We start from the raw sequence: 26303 nt of genomic DNA on the forward strand, positions 1-26303 counted from the left end.
TATATATCTAGTAATACTTTATACTGAGTTCTGATTATAATAAAGAGCCATGATATTTTTTTCTAATTCTTCCACTACCTCTTCTGCTCTATATTTTACATTTTGGGTAATAGAAAGCAAGAAACTGCAAAATATAGAGATTTGTCTCTAAAGTACAGTAAAATCCTTATTTTGGCAAAATAGTAACCCATTTTGCTGAAACAAGCTTTTTATGTAAGGTTAGGATGCATGAATGGAAGTTATAGCAAAGGAATTCAGTGCCTAACAACTCTTTGGATGTGTATCAAGTATATAGGCCAATTACTTCAAAGAATATGTGGAAAATTCTGTCAATAAAACAGTGGCTGAAATTGGCCATTTGTAGAAAAAATGCCTCTGCATTTGTAAACAGCCAGGCATCAAGCACAGCATCTCCTGGTCTTAGTGAAGTTATTCATGCGTGTCCGTACATGGGCTCTTAGTCCAGAAACATTATCTTTGTATAACTTGCCAACCCTGAATCTTATGGTATGTTAGACGTTTTTATTAAAAATATTATTGAAACTCTGTCAGTCAATATTTTTCTGAGCTCAGTTATATGAATCAGGCAGTAAATAATTGAAAACTGAACTGGAAGAACTGTCAATGGCTGAATGAAGATGGCTTTGTGAAAAAAATCTGGGGATCGACTGATGTCAGCTTCAGTGAAACAGCTTCTGAGACACTTCGAAATAATGTCAGATAAGGTTATCTTCACAGAAATGGGCCCCTGAAACTCTTATTTAATGGGCTTATGCATGTAGGAGAACTGATATAGGGCTGAGGTAGTTTCAATGCATATTTTAGGATGCAGTTTCTCCATTGCTGGCAGTTTCATGAGGCAGTGGTTTTGCTCCTGGATCACGAACATACCGTTCACTCTTATTTAGAGCAACTTACTAACCGATTATTAAAGTAATAGTAAATCTAACTCTGAAAAAATGTAAATGAAAATTTTAATGCAAGTCAACTTGACTGGCAATATACATGTTTTTCTTTAAATAAGGAATTGTTATCAATAAATGCTTTATTGAGTCTGTATCTTAGAATAATTTTAATACAATACTTTGTAGTATAGTGTTTCCTGATTAGGTGATAATATTACCGAATCATAGAATCATTTTGGTTGGAAAAGGCCCTCAGGATTATTGAGTCCAACCATAACTTATTTCTAGCACTAAGCCACATCCCCAGGAACCCTGTCTAAACGCCTTTTAAACATGTCCAAGGATGGTGACTCCACTGCTGTTCTAATGCCTGACAACCCTTTCCGTGAAGAAACTTTTTTCTAATATCCAATCTAAACCTCCCCTGGCACAACTTGAGGCCATTTCCCCTTGTCTTGTCGCTTGCTACTTGGGAGAAGACACACCCTCCATGCTACAACCTCCTTTCAGGTAGTTGTAGAGAGCAATAATGTCTCCCCTCAGCTTCCTTGTCTCCAGGCTAAACAGCCCCCGCTCCTTCAACCACTCCTCACAAGACATGTTGCTGACAAGGACACCATCTTCTTTCACTACTTCGTGTGTGTATTTAGAGTCACGTCTTCCTTCTTTAGCTGTGGAAAGTACTGTAGTATTTTGCCACACTATTCTTTTGAAGTTGGCAGGCTCTGTTGAGATCCTGTAGAATAAATTGCACCCAGCGACCTCTAGTTCAAGAGTAATCAAAAATGTTTTTATTTTTTATTGATAGAATCCTTTTTTTTTGGTGAAAGACTATAGTACCTTGTTACATAATTCATTAAAATATCTATATGAGTCTCAGGCACGTATGGAGGAAGGTTTGACTCAGAGAAAAAAGCTTCATTTTTTGTTTTCAGGAATAGAGTTTAAAATTCTCATTGGCCACTGAGGACGCATGACATAGAATCTTGCAAGACTTAATAGATGTATTTTAGTCTTAAATTATTTTACGCTAATTTAGGTTTCATTCTGAAGTAATTCAAAGAGACATGACACTTCAAGCATGCCAGTTGTCTAGAAATTGATGGCATGCATGATTATTTGTAGATTTCTATATTTCATTTAAAAATGTGTTTACACCCATTTCAGTATTCATTTGACTGTGAAGATCATGTGCATGGCTGTCTTTAAAAAACTAAATAAAAAAATCCCCAACTCTCCATCTCTGTATGCAATAGTCGTCTTCAAGAGTTTTCTGGCATTTAAGACACTTACATTTGTGTTAAATTCCTCACCTTCCTTTGATCTGTTCATTCCTTATACAAAGCAAAGGTACTCTTTCCACAGTGCATTTGCTTAACAAATTTAGATGTCTTTATGCAGAGCACTTTTGGAAAAGTAAATAGTTAATCAGTGTAAACGTGTCAGTAAACCAGTCTGAAAATACTAATATCTGATTATTCATGTTTACAGTATTTAAAGTTATTAGGATAATTGTTTTTTCTTTTCTAACCAAATTAAAACATATGCATATTTAAGATCTAGACCTTGCGTTCATTCCTCTGAAGAGGCCCTTAATTTTCTTAGATAAATAAGCCAATTAATCATAAATACTGCTGGGACCATCATGGATGATCTAGCAAAATATTTTAGCTAAAGTGTGGTTTTTAGCATGTGAGTAACCTTTTTACTGCAGTGGTGCTCTCATGTGCTTTAGGATTAATGTTAAAATCTTTTGATTGATTGGGTCTGGAATGCTCAGTATCTTGGTTGATGCCTCTTCAATGAGAGTACCTGACCTCCAATTGCATCTTTGCTGGTTGCAGGAAAACTAGTCAGTAGGAGACTTCTGGGAAGTTTTACTTACAAAAACTGTTTTGGCAGCTTTTCCTTACATGAACTATTTTGGTAGCTCAAGCAATGGAAGAATTTGGTCTGCATTGAAATAGAAACAAAGTCCTTTACCGATGCTACAACTTTTTGTCAAGAGCTTGGACTTAATAGTCTCAAAATGCGTTTATTCCTAAGGAAGTTTGGCATTCTGTAATGTTGGGTGCCTGCAGAAACACTTGCAGATATTTAAAAATCTTGAAGTCTTCTGAGGACTGACTTCTACTTTCAGACTTCAGAAGGCTTTTTCTTTCTCATTTTATTCAATAACAACTTGCAGCTGAGAAACTGTGCTTGACTCTGCTGTGCATGGAGGGGGGTGTGCTGAGGAAGTTAGCCTGTGCAAGAAAACCAATTTCTGATTCAGTGGGACAGCTGGAAGGCTCCTTTTGCATGCCAGACCTATCCTCTACATTTTCATTCTGCAGTGTGGTTGGTCACTGTGGTGTGCTGAAAGCCAAATGGAAATGGTAAGCATATGACAAATATTCTGGATGGTTTTTTTATTCATGAAAAAGTGGGATGGTCCTGAGGGCCCTGCAACCACCTGAAAAGCTGCCTAAGCTTGGAGAAACATAGCAGAGAACATGATGACAGTGTGTGATCAGAGGGGCTTTAGGAACAGGAGAGGTCTCACCCCCGTGCTTTTATATCTCAGGCTTGGAAAATGGTAGCCCTGGTTGTTGAAGAAGGATGCGATGTCAGGAGTGGCTTTGCTGCTTGTTAAGAATGCAGATGAGACCAGCAACAACAGAAACTCAGGAAGCTGTGCATAAATGCAGGTATGAGAACTGAGAGGCTTTGCCTGGGCAGGAGGCAAGTGGTTTGGTGCACTGGCCCCAGGGTAGCCTTTAGGGCTCAGCTCTGGAGGCATGCAGCAGCCCTATTTTTTTTCTCCCCTAGAACAAAAAAAAAAGGTGCTTCAGGAGTTTCAAGTGACAGCTTAGGGAAGGCTCTGTCATCTTATAAAACCAGTTTTGGTTCTTTGTTCTCCTCTGCAACTTTGTCATCAAGAAGAAGCCTTTGGCTCTGACAGAATAAATTTGTACTGCTTTCACCTTTTCAGTCTTGTTATTAAAAAGGAATCCCAATGAAGCTAGCAAACTTAATGTATGTTACTCCTTCAATTACAGCAAGTATGTACAGGCAGCCACTTGGGAAGTGTAAGAGGAGAGGATGGATGCCTTCTGGCAAGCTGCAAGGCCATTTTAAGGACTGGAGTCATGAGAGGCCAAGGTACAGGGAGAAACTTTCCCATCTGGTACAGATGAGTGTGTCCTCACAAGCAAAGGTGGTGGAAAAAACAGGTCAGTCCTGCTTTGGCCACCTCATGCCATGTTTGAGAACAGGTGTTATAGAAGATGAAATGGCTTTGCTTCCATGCTGGGCTGTTCAGAGGCTTAGACTTTTGTGCCGAGGAGATACCTGTGCTGTCCTGGAACTGGTGTTGCAGTCTCTTCAGTGGGGTTTGTGGCTTCCAGCCCCTTTCTCCCTCAACAGGGCCGGGGTGCCTGCAGGACAGGCACAGCAGGACCTGCCACACGGAAGGAGAAGCAGCAGTACTTTGTAAGGAGACTTGTGCCCTGGCCAGAGCTGAACCTGTGGGTAGATCTATGGCAACCTCCTTTAGCAAACTGACATGTCTGCCTAGACAGAGATACCAAAAATGCACCATTAAACACAAGTGCGTTTAAGGGGCAGAAGACCTCATCTCAGCCAAAAGAGCGAACGTGGGCGTTGGGTTCAGCCTGCCTCTGTCCTGGGGGGGATGACTGTGTGTAAGGGTTCTGCTGCTCTGTATGTCCTTTTGTGCTTAATACCTGAATTTATTGAATAAATAACCTGAAGCATGGTAGCTGGGAGCATTGACCTGACTTAACTGATGTAGGGCAGTTTTGTAATTGCTTGGGTCAAATTCAGGCTGAGATTTGAAAATGGAGGTGTTTCTCTGGTCCAGAATTTATCACCTGAACTAGCAACTCCAAAATGGAAACCAGTGGAAATTTTGAAGACACCAGGGAACAAAACCCATCTCACTCTCCTCCAGCCAGCTCTGTAACAGCAGGGATCAGGACAGCATGACCACACATCATCTTGGAGACACGTGAAAGTGTGAATGTAAGCTGCTTTTCTGACTTTAACTATATACTGAGTCTGACTACCTTTAAGATTAGCAATGAGTTTTTCTGGGTTGATGACTATGAGACTAACTGTTCTACTGCTTTATGGTAATCCAATAAAATCTTCCTTTCTGAGCCCCAGGCAATAATATCAATGAAATGTGAGGAATGTGAAAGGAATTTAAAAAAAAAAAGTTTCATTGTAAGAGTTGATATTAATCATGTTTGATTTATTTTCTACATGTCATAGATGATTGTAACCAATTGATCAGAGTCTCGTTTGATTTTCCATGTGTATAGGTGAAAAATTATCCTTTTTTCTGGTTTATCATCACTTTTTTTTTTTTTTCTATACAGATACTTATGGTGATAATTTTTTCTTACGTCACTTGCTTCCTGATGGTCTTTGTTTAGTGTGGAAATGGCCATTGATCTGAATAACAAAGCAATTACATCTTCCGCAGCCGCACTAGCACTTCAAATGCAGAACTGAACAGTATAAAAATGAGGCAAAATAGCAAAATTGTTCTGAGTCTGTGGCTTTTGGAAGTGTGGAGTGTGTCAAAAAGCTGGTTGGGGGAATCTGTTGGTTTTAAAGAACCTTTCTCAGGAAAAGAGAGCCAGAGCATGTCTGGATACAAAACCACTTCCTGCTTTCAGGGCTGTCTTCAGGTCGTGTTTTACTTCAGATGATAGTAATATTAAAGCTGAAAAAATATAAGTGCAAATGGCAGCTAATACTTCCAAGTATGCACTGGTCATTAATCAGTCTTTAGTGGTGTTGGGGAAGCTGAGGGTGGATCACGATAAGCAAAAAGTGTGTAAGTTTGGTTTGTTATTTCTGTTGCCCAATTATCTCCTGTACCTTGCACAGGACATTCCCCCCACAGTGTGCACATGAGGAGCCACAGATGGAGTGTTGCAGCGTATTGTTAGTGTCGGCTGGACACTGCTGCGTGCATGATGCTTTAACAGCAGAGTAATCAGCACTTAAGTCAGCAGTCTTTCCACCCAGTCTTAGTTTCACATAATAACAGCAGTTTTCAAACACAACAGCTTTTTCCACCAAGGGTATTCATACCCCTTGAATCTTCTTTCCTTGCGTATGATTTATCGGTCTCTCAGGCTTAAGACCTAAAGCAACATTAATTCCAGGTATCAACATCAATTAATTTTTATCAGTTACAGGAGTGGGCCTGTTGGGCTACATCTGGATTTTCTTCCTGACTCTTTTTGTTGAACTGTGTAGGACTTGGTATTTTTACCATCTTCCAGGTATGGGGTATCAATGTGTAGCTCTCTTCCATGTTCCCAGCAAGTGTCCAAGGCTGAACTGCTTCCTTTCCCTTGCTATAAATGAGAAGGCACTCTGGAGTGGGTGAAATATTTAAAAATTAAATATAAAAGCAGTTACAATGAAAATAATAAGAAAATAATAAATTATAGATTCACCACCAGAAGAGTTTTGGATGTGCAAGAGGCAGGAAATGGGAACTAAAACAGTGAATACAGGTGGAATTTAGTAAATAATCTTATTTAAGCAGAGCTGTAGCAATGTCAGTGCCTTTTTGATTTTGATGTTTTCAGATGAGGGTGTTTCATTTGGGAAATATTGATATTTCCTAAAATGTTGATATTTTGGGTGTTTTTTTTCCTTAGATTAACATTTTAGGCAGGTGACAGATCTCCCCAGGCTCTCCTGACTGGTCCTGTGTGTCTGAGCAGCAGCTCTATGATTAGGTGCAGAACCTGCTGCCCTGCACATCTGGCTTCTCAGTGCCCTGACGTTATTAATTTCCCAGGATATGTGTTGAAGGTGAACAAGCAGAGCACAGTCTTACACTGCGAACATTATTTTTCAAGGGCTCTCTTCCAAAAATATATTTTTAAACTCTGAAAACCAGTTGTCAAACACCTTTTTTTTTTTTAAATTCAGAATGATTTTTTTTTCACATAAAAAAACCCCACAACATCTAAATTAAAGCATTTCGTAAAACAAGAACTAATTAAAGCACTTCTGTCTGTTTCAGTCAAAATATCTTTGTCCTGTAAAGGTGATTGACTTACTAAGCTAGAAGAACCTGTACAAATATTGTAGAAAACCTTTCTTTCCTTCCCCCCCGCAACTCTTTGGTTTACCTGCCAAGCTGAAGAAACTGTTGTGTTGACAACTTTAAGCTCTTGCTTTGCTGCTGCTTTCTTTCTACACTGGAGAATCACCAATGGTCTAAAAATATGAACTTGTGTATTTTGGCTTACACATTTTTATGTGTCACTGTAGTATAGACAGAGGTGATTATCAGTAAATACACACACAATACTGAGTTTGTCACAAACAGATACTCGTTTTGTTACATTGTTACATTTTGTCAATTACGTTAGATCTTAAATGACCTGTTATACCATTTATTTTTGGTGGGGAGCCAGTTCTTTCGAGCTCTTTTCAAAAGACCTTTTACAAGGGGATGTGAGCTACTATTAAAATGTTGTTTTGAAATACTGTTGTTGGTGGCTGGCAGTATTTATGAATGAGGCCTGGAATGATGCATTTATGATATAGATCCAACTATATAAACTACTTCAGGATTTCTCTTTTCATTCCCTCTTGGTTTTGGTGTTACAGAGATCCAACAGAATTATTAACCGTGACATTTCTAACATTTATTTTTCTTACATTAAAAATCCATTAAAAGTCAGAAAACTCAAGTAAATCATGAGTCTTTGTGGTTAGTTAATGTCTGTTGCATTCCTAACATTTCAAAGGTTGAAAGTCCAAACATGGAGCCAGTTTAAATGGTCTGCTTCTGAACAAGCTGAAATAATGGACCAATTAAATAGGTAATGAGTTAGCTTAATAAATGTCATCATTATATGGGGTCACTTTCCAGATACCGGTCAGCCAATTTTTGGAACTTGTTGTTATGGGACCTTTTATGTGGGTCCTTGCTGGGAGGAAGAACCCAGGATAAAATTATCTTCTTTTCTGATTCTGCCTGAAATAACAGTTTATTAAGGTATTCAAGCTCTTTTCAGATTCTTTGATTATGATGAGTGTGTGTTCATCAGTGGTTATGATTATGGTTTTGTTTCTATGTGAGTGGTTTCTTCGGTCTATCTTTTTTGGGGGTTGTAGAGTTACTTAGAAGACATCTCAAAATCATATTGTCCAGCCCCCCAATTAAAACAGAGACAGATCAATTTAGATTTTGATCAATTAAAATGGTTTCATAGCCTTTAGTTAAGGAATGGTGAACCTCAGATTGAGAGTTAATAAAACACTTTGGGTCTTCATAGAGATCATGCATTTTTAGTTACTGTTTTATTTTACAAGTTAGCAGTGAAGGTGCCAAGTGTTTACATACTCAGCCACTCTCTCTGCTACTATAAACTCTCAAATGCTTGTCACACATGTACATGTGTGCACACGTATCACCTAACTGATATTTTTGTTTGCTTCATCATGTTGGGATGCTCTCCAAATCTCAGTCGCCTGTCTGTGGCTTTAATGCTTTCTCCCATATATCTGTGCTGTTTTCTTAATATTTTGTTTGCAACTCCTCTCACCATCTATTTTGCAAATTGCACTAGAAGTAGGGCTGAATGCAGCTATGAAACTGTGTCACAGAAGCAACGGTGCACTGGATACAGGGCACAATTCACCAGGTGATGCTTTGCTGAGTCCATTCTGATCTGTCTACCTGTGCTGGGTCCTTCCTCTCTGCTTCAGCATTAACTTTAGTTCATTTTTCTCCTTTCATGAAGATAAATGATTTGTGTATGATCACCTCTGATTTGACTGATAGTCTGGTACATCTCTAAGCCACCTGCTTTAACAGTGGTCTGCAAAGCCTTCAGGAGCATCTGGTGGCCTCTCTGTTCTGGGCATCTGGCCCTATGATTTCTAGTGGTGTCTTTCTCCTTATTCCTCTCAGGAGCTCAGTATTGCAGCCTCTCCCTGCTGTGTGACCTGATATAACATGCCAGTCTCCTTGAAGGTAAAAACATCCTACCGCTCCTCTTTGGTCCACAATCAACAATGAAAACAATACCTGGGGACCAATAAGTGAAGAATATATGTATATATATTTCTTTTTTCTATAATTTGCATGCTTTGTTAAAGGTTTGTTTGTAGTTGTTTGTAGTTGTCCTCTGCAGTGCACTGTTATCCCTGAATCTTCACCAACTTTTGGATCTCACCATCTTCTACTGCTGGTAATTCAGTGTTTAAGAATCAACCCTTCATTCAAAAGAAGATTTTATTTTTCTTGCCTCTACCCTGAATTCCTAACCTATTGACAGAAGATGTTGCCACAGGCTCTAAAAAGGTTCCTTTATTTTTCTATTTGTGAGATGGGAAATTAGATCTAAGTTTTGACAATAGAAGATAACTGAACCTGGACAGCATGTTGTCTTAGTGCTGTGGTTATCCATACTAGGAACTAATCTGTGGGTTGGGCTCCAATTATGAGATTGTGCTTTATGTAGTCTAAATCATCACTCTCCAATCAATCACCCTGGAAAGGTTTGTCCTTCTTGTCTTTGTTTCAAATGAACAGCAAACTTTTCTGTTTGCATTGACAATGAGGTACAAAGATGTGTGGCAAAATGACATCCTGTACCTTTTAAGGAAAAGCCTTAACACTTTTTTCATTTTGAGCAGATTATCTCCAGTCCATCTGTTCTAGGTTTAGCATAGATACAAGTGTAAGTCCTTCGTTTACAAAAGAGGTAACTTTTATGGGCTATTGTAAGATTTGCTTTATTGTTGTATTGCTAGAAATAAACAGAATATTTTATTCTATTAAATTATGATCTATTAAGAGTGTTTTAACTGCTTCATGTGTTATGACACTTGTATCTTGATAAGGTCCATGGTAGCTTTACATTTATTGAACAAAATATCATTAATATGGAGTTATACAACAGTGGTGTAACTGAGTTTAAAGGTTTAAAAATGATTAATCATTAAATATTTAGTATTGATTACCCAGTTTAAAAAGCAACGTTAAATCAAGACTTCAATTTGTTAAGGTCTGTACGTTCTCTGCTTACACCTACCAGCTACGGGTTCAGGCTGAGATTTTGTTAGAGCCACCGTGAAGATGCATTAATAAAAGCTGTACTTAATATTTGAAGAAATATTAGCTGTATATAATTTTCTTACTTGATTTATATAAAGGACCTTTTTGAGGTCCTAAGTCAAAGACCAAATACGATACTGTAGACCATGGAGCTGGTAATGGTATGCTTGGTATGAGTTGTGTCCCTCAGCTACCTCTATACAGCTTTGGTTTTACCGTCCCCTTTGGGAAGGAGGGGAGGAGGTGGGAGGAACATTATCACATTGGTGTAAAATGAAAAACATTGTATGTTTATGCTTCAATGTTAGAATTTGTGAGTGTTTTGGTTTTGTTTATTTGTTTTGGTGTTGTGGGTTTTGGGGTGTTGTTGTTTTTTTATTTTTCACAAACGTGAGTACAGAAGCCTGTGCTCCTTTCCCACAATGAATCTACCTGTAATAATTTCGTTTATATAAAACAACTAGGAAAATTCTCCATAAGTGAAAAAAATCCTTCTGGGCAGCTTGTTATTACTCCCTAGATAAATTCCTTTTATACTAAACCTCTGGGACGCAGTCATGGTCATTACACATTTTTCTGCCAAATGAGGGCTGAGAAACATAGGTTTGGGTGTGTTTTTTTTTTTTTATTAACTGTTTTTTTTTTTTTTTTTTTTTTTCCCAGGCATTTTGGTTTAGTCCTTGAAAAGCTTGTATTTTTTTATTCTTATAAAATAAGTCTTAGAAGGTCTCTCCTTAGAATTTGAGATGCCATAGTCAGCAGTGGTCATTTCTCTCCACACAGTCTTGTCAGTTACTTATACTACTTCCACCTGTGTTAGATATAAATTTATGTTGCAGAAATGAAAGTGACTCTAGCTGATTACTTATTATCCTCTCCTCTATCTAGATATTTTTAGTATTTCAGAAATGTTTGTGCAGATGACTAAAAAAACCCAAAAAAACTCTAAGATAGAAACGATTAGTGGTAATTTCAATTTTGCTTAACCAACATCTTTACCTTGAATTCCATCATGCTTTTTAGTTTCCTTTCCATCTGTACGTGTAGTTCAGAACCTCCTTTACCCATTTTCAAATGATGCATCAGCAGCATGAACAAAAGTTTGCGAAACCCCCACTTTTCTAGAAAACAAAATTGATTAAGTTTCTTCTTGGACTGATATTGATAATTCCTGTGTCATTGTTAAGAGATTTGAAAAATTAAGTACTTAAAAAAAAAATAAATTACTAATTCTTCATTTACCTTAAATTCATTTAAGAACATTGTACATTTTCCAAGGAAAAAGACATACCTTTCGAAGAGTGAAGCCTTTTTAAGAAAAATATATTCATTTTGTATCTGTAAGATAAAAATTATAAAAGAGAAAAAAACTGTTGGCTATACTGACAGCCGTGAATATTAATGTGTGTTGTATACAGTAGGAAATTGAAAGGTGCCTCTTATAACTAGGAAAGATTTTACAGTCTGTTAGGAATTGAACTTTTACTTAAACTGTGTTGGTCTCTTATAGTTCTGTTGTAGAAATAATAGAATTACCCATAATAATGTTAAAAGCATAAATATTCAGCAAATATTTCTGTTCTGTATTTAGGGGAAAAATTATGTCAATACCTAAAATACTTTGTTCCAGTATTCACTCAATAGTTTCTAACTAGAAACCAGAAATTTAATTATTTTAGAATCAGCAGAAAGGTATCTTATTTTACAGTGTTTTAAAAGAATTGGTTAAATCCTACTTGACCTCAAAAAAAAAAAAAAAAAAAAAAGTGAAAAATTGCAAAGTAACCATATGACAGACTAACAGACCAGAAAACAACTGAATGTCCCAAGATGTTAACTAAGGAGAGACTTTTTTTCAGTGCTCAATAGATCAATGTAGAGTTTAGAAATCCAATAACTGAAAGCGCTTCAATCTAACGGATAATAAAAATAGCAGAATCTGAAAGCTGATGAATGTTCAAACTGAGCAGTACCAAGTACTAATTTGTCTCAGTCACCTTCTGCCAAGATAAGCATTAGCAGAAACTTCCCTGCTCATCAGACTGCTGAATACTGGACACCAGAGCTGTGCTGAGCACCTTGGGAAGGGTCACAAGCCTGACCAAACAGGGAAGGAATTTTTGACATATTTCTTACTTTCTTAGTTTCACTATTACGTTCTTGTCTGCTTCATTTCGTTCAGAGCATCAAAATTTTCTTCTGCATGCAGGAGTGATCCTTACAGCATGAAGAAACAAAACACTGGCACCTAAATTACCTACCGAAAACTTAAACACCTCTCCCTGAAATCCATGCTTTGTTCCTTTGCACTTACTGCTGTTTCTTTCCTCTCCTGTCAGCAATGTGTCTTGTTCACACATTCATTCACCTGTTGATGTGCTCTGCTGAGCTGGGACCTGCAAACTGGGAGATGCCATCACCATTGTGCCTTCCTAAATCCTTCACTTCTTTCTGAGCAGCTGAGCTCTCAGCTGAGCGCTTCTTTCTGAGCATTTGAGGCTCCAGTAGTGAGATTGGAGCTTTAGTAAATTCTGGGTGTCACCTTTACCTTCCAGCTCAGGAATTGTTGGTTTGAACTGTTGGCCCATAGATAACTGGGAAGGAGTAGAGAGAACAGTTCTGGACCACCTAGTCCTGAGTTTCTTTTGCTTTATGGACAAATAGGTAGATACGTAGGATAAAACAAGCCTCATTTGTGACTGTGAGCATGTTCCTGGCTGTCTTTTACATTAAAAGTGAGCTTTTTCTCTCCTTTAACTAGATGTAGAAGAACAGCTAGCTTCAGTAAATTTTTTTTCAGGCAGCAGTTGCTTTTCTGAAATGGAAAAGAGAATTATCTTCTTTCTGGAGACATATGCGTGTTTTTCCCCCCATCACTCCTAATCCCTGAGATGATTTGGAAGATAACACTGAAACAGGTTGCCAGTGTTGCTGGCACATGGTCATGTCCTCCCCAACCACAGTTTGAGGCATATCAAGAGGAACATCTGCAAATGAAGGAGGAGAGGAAAAATTAGGTTTCCAAAGGAATTTGCAACCATTCCCTCAACTATAATCAAAGCACCACCAAGAAATTTGGCCTTTTGTTCACCAGAAACAGCAGCAAATCCACGCTAAATCCACTTTGAACATCTGTCAGAGACTTCTTCCAAATTCTCAAAGGTGGCCTAAACTGGAGCTTAAACCTAAATTACTTGAGTGTTCAATCCTCTGCTCATAGCTGAAAGCTGGAATTAATTACTCTATTAGCCTTTCTTCATATATTTTGTTTCATTATGCCTGTCACCAGAGAGCATGTGGCTGGAATCACTGCAGCTCTTCCTACTTCTGTGGGTGCAGCCTCTTATCACACATCCCATGTTTACATGGCAAAAGGGGGGGACAGACCCACCCCCCCAATCCCTTCCTTTTTGTGAAGTTCAGGTCCAGGCTTCTTTGCTATGAGACTATTGCAAAATATTAATAGCATTGTCCACTGAATTCTTCCAATGACCTAGCTTTCTTTTCTCCAGAGACCCGCTACACCAGTGTCTGAGTTTAGGTTTGTCTATTTGTTTGTTTGTTTTGTGTTTTTTTTCATGCATCCTTATAGGAAAAAGAGAGAATTGAGAATTTTGTTTACAAGGGGCTTGTCTCTGATTTCTCCTCTGTTTATTGCCTAGTTCAGGACCTTGGCTATATGTAATGTGGGGAAAAAAAACCACAACTATTATTTTTTTGGCTGTGGAATGAATATTAAAACATGATCTTAGGGGTGTGTGTGGGCACTCTTTCTTCTATAATGGGTATCTTGAGGCACATTTTGAAGGTGTCCCATACTCATTTTCCTGAAACAAGCAGCCTACTTCAACAAGCATGGGATGTGTCAATAATCACCCTTCTGCTAGCATCGTAATATGCTTTGAAAGCTTACTGCAGAGTTTAAATGTATTTTCTTCTGCTGCTTCCTCCTTTTCTTGTGCTCACTCCTTTATGGACTATATTTTTCATTTTGGTTATGCATATGTGCTGTTATCCGTATATATCCCATATGCAATATTTGTATATGGTAACTGCTCTCCTTTTTAGTTATTCTTTTGATCTGTCCTTCACCCATGCCTTCTATCTCTCACACCAGTTATCTTGTGTTCTTTGAACTAACAGTGTTTATGAAAAGAGAGCAATAAATATATGCATCTTGTGTTGATAGCATGAAAACAGCCTATTAAAACCTAAATGAATGCAAGAAAGTAACGGAACTTCCAATGTCCTATCACCTAAGGGGAGAAACCTTTTTGTTTGTTTTAAAAAAAATAAGATAACAACATGGCATGTCAGCTTGGTGTTCTGTGAAAATCGCTGCTGCCTGCTAGTGGAATTTGTATACCCTTGCATTATATTCACACTTTCGAACATTTCAGAAAAGATTAGTTGTATTAAATTACATTTGATATTGACTAAATAACATGGGTACCGCTGCTGGGAATGCCTTGAGGTCTGTTTTCCCTGCATTCCCTGCTTACCACTACATAGTCTTGTCATCTTCTGAAATGTGGATATCAGACGGATGATATTCGTGTTCACTTTGTGATACAGCTGAAATCCAGGACTGACTGTTTTAAAAATGGTCCGAAAAAGTAGGCATCTAACTTTGCCTACTGGCAGAGTGTCTGCTTTAGGTAAATGCAAATTTGCATGCTGTAGTTAGGTTTGCTCCAATGTTGACTGCATTGTATGGTAGGACCAGAAGAATTTATTCCCCGTAGTCAAATGCAAGAATTTGTATTTTAGAGTTGGGATCATCCTTTGGAAGTTAGTGTTTGACAGCTTTAACGTTGACTGCATCACTTTCCTGTATGGATTGGTTCAATGGGTTAGATGCCATAGAAAGTTTTGTCTCCAGATCCTGAATATCCTCATTGCAAATTAAGTTGAGGTTTTTTGGCTTTTTTTTTTTTTTTTCTTCTCTCATTTTTCTTGTCCAATGGTAGGATAGATAGCAGCATAAACATTTAATCCCATTGTCATTGTGGCAGGTGGGGGAAGAGAGACCTTTGTTGTGTATTTTCTGCAGATCTGGTGCTGTCAGGGGTCTATGATGTCATGTCAGAACCAGCGCCAGCTCTAACAAGGCAGTTCACAGCAGTGGGGCTGTGCTGTACATCTCTTATAGATTCCTTCTCTTCCAAAAATAAACCTTTGAGGAGGAAGCAATTGTTAATGTATGTTTTATATAAGGAAGCTGCTGGATAATTAATGTCAAGTTAAATGATGCTGATATGTAAACCTTCAAACTTTTCTTGTTTTTGTACTATTCCACAGATGTGACCGAAAGCATGCCAGAACAGCAACCCAGAGAAGCTTGTAGCTTTCAAAGCGCTGCAGTTTGCTTGCATGTGGGCACAGAAACCTCGCTAGGGTTAAGAAGCAGATGAGCCCCTCAGTGGTCCTGGGCAAGCCAGGACCGTGCTGGCGGCCAGTGAGCCAAGCTGCCCTGCCTTGGACAGCTGTCACGCTGGCACCGCTCTGGTCCTGCGATTGGGCACTCCCAGCGACTGATTAAAAATGCTGATGCCGTTTCTGTGCTCCTTTCCACTTGGAGGAGAAATCTCTTTTCCCCACCCCCAAGCCCACCTCTAGGCTGTAAGTAATGGTGAGAAGATGAAGATGAAAACAGTGCGATCTGAGTGACTGGAAATACAGCAGTCTGGTTTAGCTGCAGTGCTATGTAGGAGTCGTCTTCAGACTTCGTACCTTTTGGTTTTTCAGCACAAACTGCTTGCAGGTTTTGGAAGGCTGTGGAAGGACTTACCGGGTGTGTGTTAGTGTTTTCTGTGTATCGTCATATAACCTTGCTTTTCCCTGGACAACTGTGTTCAGAGCTTCATGTGGAAATCTTTCTATTGAAGAGAGATAAAAAGGATCCTTAATCTGATTCTCTTTGGATCTTTCTATTTTTATGGTAAGTGCCAGCATGTATTGGCGGAGCATAGCTTCTCTGCTGCAGTGCTCGTGCTCTCTCTCTCCCTCCCCCTTTTCCCGTCTGTTTTTCTCCCCCTATATTCTTAGAAAAGCCTCATGACCTTCACTCAATATCTAGTCGTGATTTTTAGCATCTTCATAGCAAATGCTGGCTAACTAAAATGCAAGTTTTCTCTTTATTTTGCTCTTTCCCCTCTCCGACCCAGAGCTCTGAAGTAGAGATCGCAATCTGAGTATTGCCTCTTTGTCCTTGAAACGGGAGGCTTGAACGGTGCTCGCAGTTGCCTGTGGCAGCAATGGGATAAGGCTCTGGGGAACTGGAATTACGGATTTGGTAAAGCTGACTCATTTCTATGGGTCTGCACCACTGTGCTGGAAGGGCACAGAAAGCCTCTGAGTAGCCATCTAGAAAACTCTGAAGCCCCTTGGTGTTCAAGTGTGGGGCAGACATGTGGTTTGAGCTGGTATTTGCTGTCATTGGCGTAGGAAGGACAGGCTCTGTCAGCATTTTCAGTATAAGCCGATGACATCAGGTGTTTGTTAAGTTGGACCTTTTGCGTCTTACAAGTGCAGACTGGCTGGGACAAGAAGTTGCTGAATAGGCAGCCTAATAGCCCTCATCCCTCTCTGGTCTATACAGTTGCAAATTCTTAGCCTTTTGAAGTGCTTTACAACTCTGCAGTAGAAAAGAAGTACATTTAAATGCTGGAAAATCTATGCTTGCTTAATCCCCACTCTAAGCTATTTTAACAGCTATGATTTTGTAGACAGGAAAGGTCATTATTTAGTTCACAGGAAACTGTGCCCTTAAACATACTTTTTTTTTTTTTTTCCTAGTTTGTTGCATGAGATGTAAAGTAAGTGCAAATATATGATTTCTAATAGATATATTCCTTTGCTTTTGGTGTGTTTAAACTATAAAAATATTTCATTTAAGTTAAATGTGTTTCGTGTTGTGAATCCATTACGTGGATTGACTATGCATAGCCTTTACACACTGCAGGAATAATAGACTTTACTAAGTCTTCAAAGGTCCACTGAAGGCATAGATATAACACTGGCTCAAACACATCACAGGCTGGTCTGCCTTCAGAGCAAGGCAAAGAGGTGATGTGTTCTTACACCTTTGTTTTACTGACGTAGGATAAGAATAAAGCTTCTATTCTGCCTCTGCATTGCCCTTTCTGGGCTTAAGCAAGAGATATGCTCATGTCTGGAAACGGTTTTATTTGTTTAATGTGTCTTACATTGTGGCTTAATAAAATTATTCAGTTGGTGATTTATCCTATAATTCAGAGGGTTTTCCTTCACATGAGTTGTTTAGTTCAACAGAGCTTGTAACTCCTTCCTCCTCCCAAACAAGTAAAAACTTTCAAACACTGCAGTTATTTTAAATATCCACCATTCTTTCTCTGTACTTGGGTGTAATGTCTGGTTGTATCGGTAACATGTATGTGTGCCCAGAGCTGGACACTCAGCATTAGGCACTTGCAAGAGGCACTGAGGTACTGGGGGAAGAGGAGGCTTACACAGACCTGCAGGTAGAGGACTTCATGGTGCAGTGAGGTACCTGCTGCATTGTCTTCACAAAAAAGCCCATAGCCTAGATGTCAGTGACCCAAGTCATCTCCCCCATCAGACCAGGTGTTTTGCCACCATGTTGATCCGCTGATGCAGCTGAACCCGAGACCCATTTCTCTTCTCACTAAGGTGGCAAAGGTGCGCTGCAAACCTGCATCCTTCCTGCTCTCTGCCAGGGAGCAGATCTATCTGGGCACCTGCGCAGCTCAATGATCTGTTTAAAAACCTTTACCTTCTTCCCACTGTCTATGCAAAAAAGCATTGTGTAGGATCTATGAATTACTTAATTTTTTTTAATCGCTAACAAAGGTGTCTGCACCTTTCCAGCCCTCTTCCAGTTTCAGTAAGTGCTGATGAATTTACAGCAGCAAAGAAACTTTTTTGTTGTGAAATGAGACCAGCAGGGGTCTTGTTGACACACATTGGGAAGATGTCCGAAGTACCTGCAGGTTGTGACATTGCCTTGGAGAGACCAGGCTTAGGCTTTTCTTGATTAAATGTAACAACTAATTGTGTGTGTGGAGCTGTTTACTGTACCATTTTGTTCCATAAAAAATTGCTAAAAACTTAAAAAACAAGAGGGTTTGCAAAATACATGCACAACCTAAATAAGAATGAAGATCACACAGTTAAGTATAGTACAGCATGTTTTTATTTTTAAAATCATTATTACAAAACCAGGTATTCCTGTGCCTTAAAATAACCTGCATTCTTGCCTCGCATTTCATCAAAAGGACTATTTTCACTCAAAAAATGATTTATATCTAAGTAAGACTATCTTGCAAAAGCTGATTTTTAGCCTAAGTGCATAATTGTATGTCTTATTCTATAGAAGTTTGAAAGCCAAAGTGCATAATGTAATGTGCTTTCTAAATAGCCTTGAGGCAAAAAGAAGAGAGGAAACACAATAATTCTGAAATATTTTCTGCAGTTTAAACCACATGAGCTTGCAGTGGGATGCTTACATTTGGAACCCGATGTGTATGTTCTGCAACGGAGGAGTCTATGCACCTGAAATCCTTGTCAGCACATCCTGTTGCAGGCCAAGGGCTTAAAAAATAAAGATGCAATTCTCTATAAAAGCCTTAAGAGATAGAAAAAAGAATTAAAACCCCCATTAAAAAAAACAAACAAAAACAACAAACAAACAAAAAAACCCATGAAATTAAAGTAGGTAGATGTGCTTTTTCAGTTCTTAGGAATCCTATGAATGCTTTAGTAGAGGAATGCATGCATAGTACTTCCTTGTTTCACAGCATGGTGTCATGTTAATTCCTTTGCAGGGAGGCTGAAGACTGCATAGAAAACAACTGCAGGGGGAAAAAAAAAAGCCTCTGTTCCTTAGCCAGCCAAAATGGTCTGACAAACCAATGGTCTGACAAAGTCCCTTCATTATTTTTTTTCCTGTGTATATTCAGTATGCGCTCTTCACTCAACTTGTCCACAGAAGCAAGTTCTTTAAACCTTTATACTCCACAAATATTCAACCATATACATCTATGTTGTGAATATAAAAGGGTATGTTTTCACCAAAAGCTCACTCATTTTTTTTCATAGTGCTTCATTAGTTTTATGCTTTCTATCTGCTCATATCCTTTTTGACAAAACCTGTGCAGGCAGCTGTCACTGGCTGAAGAATCCAGGCTGTGGATTAGCTGTGCCCCAGCTTCCCTCTCTGCCCCAGACTGGGAAGTGATACTGGGATGTGTATGATGCAGAGCTGAAGTCATCAGTACCAGGCTGTGCTCTGGCTAGTGGTTTATTTCGAAGCTGCTTCTGAAAACTGTTTGCAAATATTTTCAAAGGTAATGTGTTACACCATATTTTTACAAAGCACATACAAGTTACAGTATATATGCCTATGTATATGTTACACCTTACATTAATTGTGGTTTTACCTGGCTGTTTCTTCCTATGTAGTGATCAAAGCATGAGCACACAAGGATAACCAAAAGTTGGCTGCAATTCCTAGGCTTTCCCTGGTATTCATAGAGCTAACTTTCCTTTAGTCTGGAGATTTTGTCCAAGATTATTTCAAGGACTTTGTAGCTCTAATGTTGCAAATACTACTGGTCTTTCTATATACGTCTGGAGACAACACCAAGCAAGCTGTCTTTGGCCCAATTGCTATGTTTGGAAATCTTGTGCATGAATGCTGTGCTGTCAGAAGAAGTTTGGTGCTTTTGGGAAGTATTGGGTGTGCCTCATGTGTCTTCTGTGCATATGCTGTCCTCTCTGTCTGTTGTATCTTGGGGGGACACATATTTTCTGTATTCGTACAACTGCATAGTGCTTGTGTAGATCTGATTCTTCATGGAAACTGTGGCCTTTCAGCTCATGCCGTGCACACTTGCTCACGTGTAATTTCTGCATCGGGAATACTGGACAACAAGGTGAGAGGTCTTCTGGATGTTAAAGAACTAAGTCGCAATTATGATGTTTCAGATTCAATGTGGTAATAATGGAACAGCGTTAGACCCACTTGCTTTGCAAAATATCAAAGGGCTGAAGCATTCCTAAGGGATCACTCTGTCTCAAACTTCTTTAGCACCTGAATCACATAAATAAAAACAATTTCATGAGAAAATTTAAGGGTAAAGTGTTTACTTTCAAGTGACTGTGGAAACATTTGTAGCCTTTTTTGGTGGAAGGTGTGGAGAAAGAAAAACTCTATCCTAAATTGACCAAGCCAACTTTAAGTGGTCCCAGTGGTAATCCTAGTTGTAATCTGGGATTACTAGAACCAAAAACTTTACATTGTTTTGTTTTTGGTATAAAGTGAGATAATAATCTGGTTAAAAGTTATAGGCTAGTTCCTCAGCATCCCAGTGGAAGGGTCTTGGCACTGGAGCAGATAATGCAAATGTTCAATATCTAACAACACCTCTGAAGAGGATGAATGTCACTGAAGCTGCAACTAAATTCCCAAATAGGGGAGCTAATGGTGCACAGATTTCTGCATGTGAATAGGTTTTGCCCTAGGAGAGCACAAGTCTGAGAGAATATTTTCAGGAAAGCCTTATGTCTCTAAGAGCTGTATGTAGATGCTTACAGTGCTGCAAGATCCATCTCTCAAAATAGTTTCCCTTTACTCCCTCAGGAAAAGCTACAGCAAGGGTACTTTCAAATGTGCCTCCAAATCCAACCCTGAGACAAGACTGGTCCCCACTACATGAGGAAGAATGAATATGAGTTCAGAGGTTTCCAGACTCTGTGTTTACAGTCTGACTGTCCAAAGGCAAACTTGCTGTCCAAGAATTTTGCACAACTTGATCCCTCAAAAGGCTGTACTACCCATGGATAAATATATTAAATAAATAAATAAAATGAACCCACATTTATTATTTTGAATGCATTCCCTGCAATTGCTTCAGTATTGGTGTTAGCTCTTTTTTGTGTTTTTTCCATGTCGTATCTGAGCTAGCAGGTCATTGGCATGAGATTAGAGCCACCAGCACATCTGGGCACCAGTCTGGCACCATAAAGCAACTGTTTTCAAACAGTCGGTGTTCTGATGACACCAACCAGGATTAGAGACAGGTCACGCTAGCCTTCAATGTGCTCTAAGATCCCAGGATTATGAAGGTATTGACAATCATAGGAGGTGGGCTCCTCATGCTGTCTGCAGAAGTAGGATAGCTGAAGTTAGTGCTTCTAGAGCGTGGTTTGAAACAAGTCTAAGACACGTGTCCCAAATCTCCTTTAGGAGACTGTTGTTCTTTGATATGAAGCTGGGAGGAGCATGCTTTTATGTAATTAAAGTTATCTATAGGGTTTATATTACTGCTGCTGGGAGATGACTGAAATAGACGCCTGCTGCAGGACAGCTTTTTAAACTTCATCCATTTACTCTTGTTTGTAGCCCCTGCAGTATTGACATTAATTCCTTATTTTATATGGTGCTTACGGCCTTCAAATATAGAAAAATTATCATGACTCCCTTTGCTTTAGGAGGAGGAAGTTAATTAACAAAATCACTTGAGAAGAGCAAGACTGAGTCTCCTCTCAGACAGTTTGCTGTAGGGAAAAACTAGCCTGGGGATTAGATGGTTTGGATCGCCAGGAGATACATTCCCATTTCAGATAATTTTCTTTGACAAAACTGGTTTTTATGAAAATTAGGCATAATATTTTACACATGCTGTATTAAACTCCTGGAGACTTTTTCTAAATGAGGTTGGTATTTCTTAGAGAACCACTTCCTATAAAGTGCCAGCTGAAACCCACAGGTTTATGAAGTCCATTAAGTCTCCATGTAGCCTGGCAGACATGCAGCCTCTTTCCATGTTTTTTGTCTGCCCCCAGAATAAATTCAGATCTTTTCTTGCTTGTGCTCTGTGTCACGCTCTCACTGTTTTCCCTTGACGCATACTTTTCTGCCTTTTCACATATAATTTGCCCTCATGTTTTTCTTAGTTTGGGTTTATTTTTGTTTGTTGTTCTGTGTTTATCATAGAGATAACTATGTTAGGTAGTGGTTCCTTCCCCTCCCCCCCGCCCCCCCCTTTTCTTTTTCCATACTGATTGCTCTCCTACCATGTGTGTTGTATGTTTTGTGATTTGTTTTGTTTTGATTTGGTTTTTGGGGGAGAGGGAGGGCCTAAGCATACTAATTGTCACCTTGTACTATGTTCAGTCTAGACAGAGCCCAGCTTTGATTCAGTCCCTGGGGAACAGCAAATATTGTCTTATCTAAATGAAGAGCTTGGGCTGCAGTCCCAACATATTGTGAAGGTTTTGTAGAGAAGTGGAGATTGGGAGGCAATGATAAGCAGGTTTATCAGGGCAAAATGGCTGGAACCTAAGAGTCAAATAAAATGTCAGCCTTTCTAGCATGAATACTCTCTACCTGAATGTGCTAGGAAAATAGTACATTCAGTAGTTCTGGAATCCGAGGCCAAAGTAGCATAACGAAGAAGAATTAGGCAGACAATACTGGTCAGAGTTATTTCAAGCTCTCTGTGGTTTCATGTTAGCAATGCTGCTTTGGTTTATGCTTAATGTTTATGAGGTTGTTGCCATAAAATTCTTTATTTTAGATGAGAACATGAAAATGAATTAGGTTGAAGGCTTCTCTGCCCTCAAGAGAAGGAAAAGAATACCTCTTTTAATGTCTTATTGTCCTTTGTTCCCATAGAAACACCTGCAGTTTTCGATTTTCTAATCTATGCTATTTAAATAATGAACTCTTCCAGAAATAGATGGGGGCAAATTCCTAATCCCATTTAAATTAAATCGATTGTAGTCAGCTTTCTACTCATGGACTTATTTTTGTTTTGTATGATGCAGAGTGTTGACAATAATTGTCGCGTCTTTCAGTCTCTGCATCTTTATGTTGACCACCAGGCCAGCTTAAGTATAAGAAGTTCTTTCTCACTGGTTGCAAAGAAATTACTGTTGAGCCACAGACAGGATTTCCTTATTTTCCTTGATAATGTAGAATTGGTGTGATGTGGATTTCAGAAGTGCCCTGTCAAAAGGTTGGATAACACTCTGCTTCAACATGCTTCATGAAGTTTACTTAGTTCACTTTTCTAATGATGGATTCTCAACCATTCTGATTAATAAATTATGGTAATATTTTGGCTATGCAAACAACTTTTGTGAAGCTTACATCAGCACTCAATGCCCCTTGGTGAAGTTGCTACTGCAACTTATCATTGCACTATTGTCACTAGGAACAACTCTGCAAACAATCTAAACATTGTTGTGTATGAAAAATATTACTTTATTTTCCTTTTTAACTAAAAAGCAACACCACTCAATCATTTTTGGATTGGTAGGGAGATTACACATTAACATACCACAAAATAATTTATTTACAACAAACTTGTAGACCTAGATGATCCACTTGCTTTCCTTAAAGCTCAATCAGATACCTCTCAGGTACCTCTCTTGACTGTTTTACTTCTGCTGCTTCTGTTTCAGCTTCTGTCTCTGATCTTATTCATTCTAACTCTCTGTTTTGTGCTTCTGCTGCTTGCTGGACCTCCTGTGCTGGAACTCTCTTCCAGACTCTGCTCCATTCCTGCACTAGCACATATCATTCTGCTCCTTCCATTCCTTAAATGCTCCTCAAGACTATTTCTGTGTCAGGGTGTTCCACTCAGATCCCAGTGTTTTTTCCCTTAAGTTCTGAGCTGTGAAAAAATTAACTCAGACCACTAAGATAAGGTACTTCAGCAGTGCTTGTTGCTCAGGTTAGCGTTCTTTGCAACAGCAATAGTAAATAATGTTTGTCCATTAATTGCTTAAAAAACAATGCAAAGAGGGTGCTAAAGGTCACATTATAATGTGGAGATTTATCAGGGAAGTGCAGTGTCAGGTTTCAATAAGATAACGTCATTTCCTGAACTTCAAGTGTTAGAATTTAAATTGAATATATGTTACAGTGAGGGTACTGTATGATAGGCCTGTGCTTGTCCTGGTGCTTTTCATGTGAGATGGGTTGTCAAACGGTATCGCTTGTGCTTATAAGTCTTGCTGAGAAGGGAAATAGTGAGAAAAAGGGAGTAGGTTTAGTATATGTGCTTCATTTCAGTCCCTAGAGGGAGAAGAGTGAGAAGCAGCTAGTTGGATGTGGCAGAGATTCACTGATTTTTGACATTTTGCTTCAAGATCATGTTGTGATGAAAGACACTTTGCACATCTGGGAATTGCTCTGTGCTTTCAGCTGCCTTGTGATAGCATGACAGTCACTGCGCAGAAACTTGCTCATAGTTGAAGATTTAAGTGTCTTGCTCAAGATTATATAGAAATTTTGTGTCTTAGTTGAACTCGGGAGTATTAAAACCTGTGCCAGTACTCTGCTCATGCCAGACTGGCCTATTTTTTCCACAGGGACAGTACAGAGGAAAAAGGAATTTCAGAGCATATGAACTATATTCAGATAGACGATGTAAAGGAGAAAACTTAAAATCTTCTAGGTTCTAAACCAGATAACAGTGCTCAGAGAAAAACTGACAAAGAAAAAGATTATCGTATTTTTACAGAACATGGAGTAATATTTAGAATATTTGCTGCTTGTCATTGCCTATCTAAAAATTCTCAGTTGTTTGCTTTCCAGGGCAGAGCATTGACAACTGGTTAGATTTTGACGTGCTCTGAAACTCTCACTTGCACTCTGGTTGCGGTACACTCCAGGCTAAGTAACTTGCAATTGATGTGGTGTTTCTGCTTCATTGTTGTCAAACAGATGTCTTCTTTGCTCTACAGACTCCAGGGGAAAAACATGTTCTGGGGCCACACTGTTAGAGCTTACATCTTCTGAACTGCATTTTTAGAAACATCTGTAAGCCTGCAAATAGATTTTCTATCTTGGGCATAGCTTTGAGAGTACTTCATTGCATTCTGGGGTATAGCACTGTGCAATCTAGATATGTTTTATTATATTGAAAAGCATGGGAAGGTGCAGCTTTGAGCATTTAAGAATTAATAAATGACAGAGTTTTGGTTGGCTGCATTTATGCATTATCCAGGAGAATTTAGTCGTATGTTCACGTGAAGTGTTTCTCACTGAGTTCTCTTTGTTTCTTTTTGTTTTCCTTCTTAAGTAGCTTGTTCTGTCTCATAGTTAGTGTATGTGAATCAAAGTATGCTCCAAATAAAAATGGAACAAATATTTCTTGATAGACATAATTATATGTCAATTGCCACAACTTCTGCTAATCTCTAGATGGCAAATTATTTTTCTCCACAGAAACTATCAGTTGAGATTATATTATTTCCTCTGCTGATGTTATCTGTTTTATTACTTTGTAGATAAGGATCTCACATTTGGCATGAAAGAGATAAATGTTTGTTAGCTTAGGGTGTTGAATGTCAAATGGCAAGGGCATGATTTTTTCCATGTCTTTAGCACATTATAGCTTTTCATATAATCAGAATAAGGTTTGAGTTGACATTGGCCATAGTTATGAATGCAATAACTTTGATTAATCAGATGTTGGAAGCGGGGTGTTTGGATCGTGACATACACCCACTGAAGTCACTTCATTAGCAGCACTGAAGGCAGAGGTGGGCATGCAAACGTGTACCTCAAATTAAAACACGAGTTCTTTAATCCTGAGACCAACACTTATCTTCATGCAGTTTCAAACTGTGTTTCTGCATCCACCTCCCAAAACAGCTTCTGCCTTGCACTGAGGGTCAGGAGAGGGCAAATGGAGCTGATGGTTATCTCAGAAGTGTGTGTCACATACCAAGGATAAAAATTCCGAGTGACAAGGAGTTAAAACCCATATTGTATTGCATAAGCACAAAAGTGCTGAGCGTATTTCACAGATGCAGCCTTAATTCTGACACTTCCTTAGGTCTGATAGCTTGATACTGCAAACTCAACACTCTTCTGATACTCTTGCATTATATGTCAACACCTAAATATTTCAAAAGACAGTATAAAATCCAGGAACCTCTGATGTTGAAAAAGACATTGGCAATGTGTGTAGGACAGATATTTAAGAGCTTCAATTATCTTCTTCCTGGGCTTGAACATGCTGTGGAGTCAGCCTGGCAGCCACGGTTGTCATTCCCTGGGTAGACCAGTCACGGCAGGGAAGAGCATCCTTTGCTACAGAGTTCCTGGATAATCTATTGAGGGTAGTTTAATAGAAGAAAGTGTCATATGCTGCCACGGACCTTTCTAACCTGCCATTAGGATAATTCTTCCTTCTTCACAATGTGATGTGGCCAGTAGCTATGAGATTCCAGGAGGGAGGGTCTCCGCTCATTTACTCCTGTGGTTGCAG

At 38.9% G+C, this 26303-nt stretch overlaps 1 protein-coding gene across 8 annotated transcripts in view; it reads left to right on the forward strand.

Moving 5' to 3' along the window:
- The window catches only part of ANO4 (anoctamin 4), a 215941-nt gene that overhangs the window by 12085 nt on the left and 177553 nt on the right, over positions 1 to 26303 (forward strand). The window contains exons 1-2 of one of the 8 annotated variants that reach the window (XM_065044257.1): positions 14675 to 15215; positions 15316 to 15955. The exons of 6 other annotated variants lie outside the window; for them this stretch is intronic. The gene's annotated coding sequence lies outside the window, so the exon portion shown is untranslated. Of the gene's footprint in view, positions 1 to 14674; positions 15956 to 26303 lie in introns of those variants that run through there. One more of the 8 variants, XM_065044265.1, reaches the window with a different exon arrangement.

The sequence above is a fragment of the Columba livia genome, chromosome 1 (assembly GCF_036013475.1).
Source record: "Columba livia isolate bColLiv1 breed racing homer chromosome 1, bColLiv1.pat.W.v2, whole genome shotgun sequence".
NCBI classification, from domain to species: Eukaryota; Metazoa; Chordata; class Aves; order Columbiformes; family Columbidae; genus Columba; species Columba livia.